Source organism: Mauremys reevesii, linkage group 7 (assembly GCF_016161935.1).
Source record: "Mauremys reevesii isolate NIE-2019 linkage group 7, ASM1616193v1, whole genome shotgun sequence".
Classification (NCBI taxonomy): domain Eukaryota; kingdom Metazoa; phylum Chordata; order Testudines; family Geoemydidae; genus Mauremys; species Mauremys reevesii.
Window position 1 is genome coordinate 21,145,362 of NC_052629.1, and position 6,000 is coordinate 21,151,361.

A 6,000-nucleotide genomic window follows, 5' to 3' on the forward strand; every position below is an offset into this window, starting at 1 on the left:
TTTCAAACCTTTAGCTGAAATATCTAAGCTATTAATATTTAACAACAAATAATTATAACTGCACGAAAAAGCAAACAAAATCAAACTATCGTTTACCACAGATCTTTTTATAGCAAGGAATATTTCTCCTCAAATCTTCACTTGGCTGCATTAGATTAGTTTTTGTGCCTCATGGGAAGAAGTCTCATCGGAGAACAGGGGTCCCTCACAGATGATGCTCTGCTCAGGCCCAAAGGGAATAATATTCAAACACATTTTTAAGATAATTTCATGAGCAAAATTTTGCCCTGATTTACCCCAGTGAAATTTGTCAGTGGAGATGCACAGAATGTAAGTTAGGGTAGAATCCGACTCATTACATTTATTATCTTATCCAGCTCTGTATTGCACTTTACAACCTGGCATGTGGCTTTAGATAAGCTGATTTAGGAGGAAGAAACCACAATTCCCCCTTACCTATGACTATCTGGTTAATATTGTTGCTCTGATCTCCAGCTCTGTATACTAGTGATGCAAAATGTGTTGACAGAAGAATTTTTATGAAAGTGAAACTAGACACGTCCAATTTTGTTATGGGATAATCTGTGCTAAAACATGTGCCAGCGTTTGTAACCTCTCTCATGCTTGTGCTTTGTTTTCTATTAAATGTCAACTCTGATAGACTAGCTTGCTCATCTAAAAGGGCAGGTTTTTACTTCAATAAAAACAATACTTGTTAAAAAGAAAGAGAGCACCTCAATAAAAAATACCAAGCATGAGTGAAATGTTCATTCTTAATTGGTACAGCTACATTGCACAGTTTTGTTGCTGGCATATGTTAGCAGAGAATATTTGTTGACAAGGGATTTTCAAGGTTATAAAAATCTTAAAGGTACTAGAGAGCGTGTAAATTAAGTCTGCTACAGGTAGTTAATTCTCCCGTGATGCCAGAACTAAATGTACTGGAGCCTTCAGGTAAAACTTACAAGAGTATGGACTATGCACTGGGGGCTAGATTCTCAGCAAGTGTAAATCAGTGTAGCTCCATTGGCTTCAATACACCAGTTTACACTAGCTGAGGATTTGAATCTTGAGGTCCAGACTTGCATTTAATATGTATAATACCCTTAAGTACAGCAGGTAAGAAAAAAGGGAATCAATAGTATAGACTTTTAAATGTACAGTTCCTCTCTAGACAAATGTTGTGCTACATTGAATGCCAATTCCCCTTCCACTGGGCTGAAATCTGAGAACATTTGGCAGGGCAATGAATGCACACATTGCTCCAGCAGAGTCACACCTGAAAGTGATGTAGCCAAATGAACAGTGCTTCAGCTACAATAAATGTTCATACGTGGAAATACTAAATGTTAAGTGGCATGTTATTTACTGGGCTTGGGGATCTGGAGGCAAAGAGATTCTTATCAAGCTCACGCCTTTAGCTATGATGAATGCAACAAGAGAAGTGTGCTTTGGGTTACTGTTGTGATAGGGATACCAAGTAAACTGAAAGCCAAACACACAGAACAGTATTATAATTCATCTCTTTCTGTACTGAAAACCCAGCACTTGCCTCAGCCTGTTGTCTGGATGCTGAATTCCAAAACATTTGTCTCTTTGTCTCCTCTTCAAGATGTTCTAGATCTCATTTGTCATTGTCCCTTTACAGCAGGCTAACCAGACTGCCTACCAGCTCCCCGTTAAACCTGAGATAACGACTAGAGCTCCAAACTAGCAAAGTTGAACTGCAATGAAGTACGAAGCTCTGTACAATCCCCCACTCTACTGAGGAGCACAACCTGGATGAAAGGATCTGACAAGATCCAACTGGCAATGGTGTCATTGGCAGCAGTGTAACAGTACTGAGGTAAGTGGGACTAGCTCCAGCTAACTTATTCCCCCTGAAGTACCTCCATAGAAAAGCTGTCTGAAACAGATTTAGGAAAAGCTTGTAAAGCGTTTTAGCATGATGCAACTCTAATGTAAATGTTATTCTGATTTAAAAGCTTTTGATTAGTATGTTATTAACATTAATATGGCTATGAGGAATGTTTAACTCTTCCCAGGCCAAAGTAAAATGACCCCTTATTACTGAGTAAGGTATATTTACAAATATGGGGAAATATAAAATTGCTACACTTGTATATTTCTGCCTACTGTATTTTACAAATTTCAGTGCAACTAAATCCACCTGCCTTATAGGTTATGTGGCTAGGTAAAATACCTTCTTCTGCTTTCATTTTGAAGCCAGCCTTGCAAGGTCTTACTATGCCTACCTCTTGGTCAGTGGCTATCTTAGCTTATTTTTTCCTAAAATTTACCAGCCAGTTATATAATCAGTGAACCCCTGTGTTGTGTCTTTTGCATCATCTAGTGGTTGAAAAGGGCACTACAATATTTCTACACCAAGGACTGCAGTATCTGGTCATATGACTCAGGTGCTGCCTAAAAGACAGCTGTGGTTTTGTTGTTGTTGTTTTTTGAGGGTTGTGTTTCTTAGCAGGGATGAGTGAAGTGAACCCAACAGAGCTTGAGATTTTGTGAAAAACTTGCATTATTTTGGGGGGTATGCACAATTAGCTCTCAGTTTGCAAAACTTTTCTTTTAACTTAACCCGTGTTTTTTGTTTGGTTGGTTTTTGAAGGGAGATTTAGTTAAGGAAAAAGGTTTTTCTAGCTGAGCAGAGGCCTGTGCTAGGTATGTGAAATAGAAAAACTCTTCCACCATGGTAAGTTAGGCTGGAACAACTAGGTACCAGAACAAGGTGAATCATTTCCCACCCTCTCTACATCTCTCTTCTTTCTCTAGTGCCTTTCCTAAATCAACTCAATAATGACAGAGTTGCATTACCCAGTTTACAGTGTTAGTGTGTGGTCAAATAAAAAAATAGATGAAAAGAGTTAAACCAAACATTGTCTTGAGTTACAGGAAAACAAAAATATAGGGATGGTCAAAGCACTTCTTAAAAACAGGGTTTTTTTCAAACATTTTTGTTTGTTTTACTAGTGTCAGCTTTCCATTTAAAAACATTTATTTTTCATTGAAAAACTGTTTTCCAAAACCAAAAACTTTTGGTTTTCAGCCAGAAACCAAAGTATTTTGGCCAAAACCTTAATATTTTGATTCAGACATGCTGCCATGGTGCCTTATGGGAGTTATAGTTACATTGCCTCATGCTCCCATTCTTCTCTATAGACTACGTTCCCCAATTAGACTACATCTCCCACGACACACAACCTCTACTCACCAAGTGGGGAGACCAACGTGTGTCATGGGATATGTAGTCCAACCAGGGAACCTAGCCTATAGAGGATAATAGGAGTCTGAGGCACACAAATTGTAACTCCCTTGAGATTTAGAGGTGGCATTTCTGAATCAAACTATTATAGTTTTCAACTAAAATATTTTGCATTTTGATTTTTTGCCAAAAAGTTACACATTTTTAGTGTGTGGGAGTAGAGAGAGAAACAAAATTCCTTTCGCCATTTTCCAACCCACTCCGCAAATACACTTATTTAAGTTGTTTCTTTTTTCTATATTCAACCCAGACAATAGCATCTTTCTGTGCTTGCTTGATACTTGATAAGGAGAGGTTAGGGTACAATAGCTGTGCTTGCAGTTGGGGAAACTACTTTGACACTCATTTATTGAAACAGTATCAAACACAGGCAAATACTATATTTCGATGCTTCTTGTCCTTTTCAGAACAACAGTGCTCTGGAGGTAACTTGAGCACTGATTTCAAATGATAAGCATTCTATCTACTGGAAACGGAAGACCCTTGGCCATTGTAAACTAAAGTACAAGACCAGGTGTTGGGCTTGCAGCCAACGTCATGTTTTTTTCCCCCTACTGTACTACAAAGGACCTCAATGCTAATGGGAAAGATATATTTCCTTTAGGGATCAGAGATAATTAACTCTTTATAGTTGCTCATTTATTACTACTGCACTATGCCAAATTTTGCATTTCTGTATACCAGGGTTTCTCAAACAGGGGTTTCTGGTAGTATAGGGAAAGCCCCTGGTGGGCCGGGCCTGTGTGTTTACCTGCTCCGTCCGCAGGTCTGGCCGATCGCAGCTCCCACTGGCCGCGGATCGCTGCTCCGGGCCAATGGGAGCTGCTGGAAGCGGCGGCCAGTAACTCCCTTGGCCTGTGCTGCTTCCAGCAGCTCGTATTGGCCTGGAACAGTGATCTGTGGCCAGTGGGAGCTGCGATCAGCGGCCAGTGGGAGCCGCGATCAGCCGGACCTGTGGACGGGGCAGGTAAATACAGGGGCTTTCCCTATGCAAGAGGTGACCCCTGCTTGAGAAATCCTGCTGTATACTTTATTAAAGGCCCTAACACATTGCTGATGCTACACAAATGACTATTTTCATTCATTAATAATTGGGCCTTTAACTCACTTTTCAACTACTCTTTCAGGAGTGAGATGTTTGCCATTCTCACGCATTTAGATTACAGGCTTCTATTTCGTTTCTAAATAATAACAGAATTATTATTGATATAAGGGAAGTTTTTAGATGACAGACAATAGAACAGGAGGACTTGTGGCACCTTAAAGACTAATACATTTATTTGAGCATAAGCTTTCGTGGGCTACAGCCCACTTCTCAATATCTGTTCCATTCTATGCATCCGAAGAAGTGGACTGTAGCCCACGAAAGCTTATGCTCAAATACATTTGTTAGTCTCTAAGGTGCCACAAGTCCTCCTGTTCTTTTTGCGGATACAGACTAACACGGCTGAAACTCTGAAACCAGACAATAGAATGTCAACAAATGTGAAATGTACATTTTGCACAGAAATATCTCAGTATCAAGTTTAAAATCAGCTGTGCCCTATTACACTGCCACAATTGAAAATAATACATTTACAAATATATTAATAGCTTCTGCACCTCAATAATATAGCACTTTTTATGCAGGGATCTCAAAGTGTTTTTACAAAGGAGGTCAGTATCATCGTCTATATTTTACAGATAGAGAAACTGAGACAAACTGAAGTGACTTGCCCAGGGGCAGAGCCAATAATAAAACCAGGTCTCTTGAGTGTCAGTCCAGTGCGCTATCCACCAGGTCACACGTTGGAACTGAGGCTAGCAAGATGCTAACAAACCTCAGCCCATGCTTGTGAACAATTGCCAAACATAAGGTTGTTTACACAGGATGAAACCTGCAACCCCTTTTCCACGTCTCCAAATTCTCCTTGTCCACTCCTAAACCACGCCAGCATGCACACACCACCCTCTTCTTTCCCCTCTTACCTCAGGTGTCTTTCAGAGGGGCTTGTTGAAGAGTCCCAAGGCGTTCTTGGGAGAGTTAAAGGGAGGCCCATGGAGGATGAGTGGAGGCAGGAAGCAGCCAGCTGTGATTGGGTTTCGCTTGCAGATTCACGTCAAAATGGTTGGTTCACCTCCCAGGTTCCATTCATAAGCTTATTCCTGCAGGATCCACAGCACCCTAGAGGTAATGCAAAAAAAACCCAAACCCATTTATACCAACAAATGCAGCTTTCACATGGCAGTTGCAATACATGGTTCAGTTTGCTAAAGTTCCTGGTCATCATTCTGTAGACATGACAGGACCATTGAAGCAAAATCTACAAAGATAAATATGCTTTCTCTCCAGCCATTTTTTTAACATACACCTTTTGGGGATATTAAAAAGCTCTCCACAATCTACAGTTAGTGTAAAAAATAAAGTCTTTGTCCCTTTTATCTCTGTTTTTTTAAAAACATCCCTTTAAAGGGCAGCATCCAAGTTTAGCAGCATTGAATCTCTGTTCATGAATTAACCCTCCTGAATTTGAAGAATATATTAGATCCCTAAGATGAGGTGATGTAACAATGCTAATATTCCATCCAGGACAAAGGATCATTCAACTCTAGTTGCACAGTGCTGCTGTGAGTTCTTAAACAGTTACCATGCTCCACTCTAAAGGTGGCTGCATTTCAGAGATGGGAGGAGTGATTCGGATAGAAAGAGAGAGATTTGAGTCAAACGTAAATTAGTTTCTGAA

At 40.0% G+C, this 6,000-nt stretch overlaps 1 protein-coding gene across 1 annotated transcript in view; it reads right to left on the reverse strand.

Moving 5' to 3' along the window:
• CTBP2 (C-terminal binding protein 2) overlaps nucleotides 1-5,762 on the reverse strand; it is a 299,487-nt gene extending 293,725 nt beyond the window's left edge. Inside the window, exons 1-2 of the mRNA XM_039482480.1 lie at nucleotides 5,629-5,762; nucleotides 5,246-5,441 (exon numbers count right to left, since the gene is read on the reverse strand). The gene's annotated coding sequence lies outside the window, so the exon portion shown is untranslated. The remainder of the gene's footprint in view (nucleotides 1-5,245; nucleotides 5,442-5,628) is intronic.
• Nucleotides 5,763-6,000: the final 238 nt, after the last annotated feature.